The following is a 770-nucleotide window of genomic DNA, read 5'->3' as shown; positions in this document are numbered from 1 at the left end:
GGGACAAAACCAATTAGATACTTCTGGGAGTTAAAAAGAGATGAATTTACAGTGCCATTTGAGAAGGGGTATTAAGGAATTTGCCAGGGTACTGACGCGTGGCAGGTGTAAACCGCAGGTTGAGAGAGAGCTAAGTATTTTCTCTCCATGAAGATGATAAGCGAGGACCTGAAGAAAGAGGGACGGGGGAAGACACTGGCGCCAGAAATAGGAAAGGGCTGCTTGGAGGCAGGAAAGATGGGTCGGGATGCTATCTAGAAAGTTGCCTAGCAATGGATGTAGGATGTGGAACCGAGACATCAAACAAGAAGCTGTCGCTTAAATAAAGTCTGAAGAAAGACTAGATATGTAAACGGCAGGAGACAGCAGGGAAACTGAACCCGCTCCTCACAAAACTTCCCGCCTTATATTTCAGGGAGGATCACAGCGCATTTCCGCCAAGACAGGTGAGACTGCGGTTCTGACCTGGGGGCCTGGATGAATTGCGTTAGGGCACCTGGGCGCCGGCAGTCGTTCCCCTACACAAAGTAAGCCTGTTATGTCTACAGCCAAACGGGGACACTAAGAGCCCCAAAGGCTCTGCTTTCATCCCAAAGAACAGCACCCGTCTGCCTAGTTTATACCTGGCTCTATGAGGTGAGAACACATTCCCCGCTGGCACAAAAATCCTACAAACTCCTGTGGGGGCTGCGGTTAGAAGCAAATGTACCATATGACCCAGCCATCCCACTACTGGGTATATACCCAAAGGATTATAAATTATTCTACTA

The sequence above is a fragment of the Colobus angolensis genome, unplaced genomic scaffold (genome assembly GCF_000951035.1).
Source record: "Colobus angolensis palliatus isolate OR3802 unplaced genomic scaffold, Cang.pa_1.0 Scaffold317, whole genome shotgun sequence".
In the NCBI taxonomy this organism is placed as follows: domain Eukaryota; kingdom Metazoa; phylum Chordata; class Mammalia; order Primates; family Cercopithecidae; genus Colobus; species Colobus angolensis.
The sequence above is the reverse complement of the archived record's forward strand: the minus strand, read 5'-3'. Positions refer to the sequence as shown.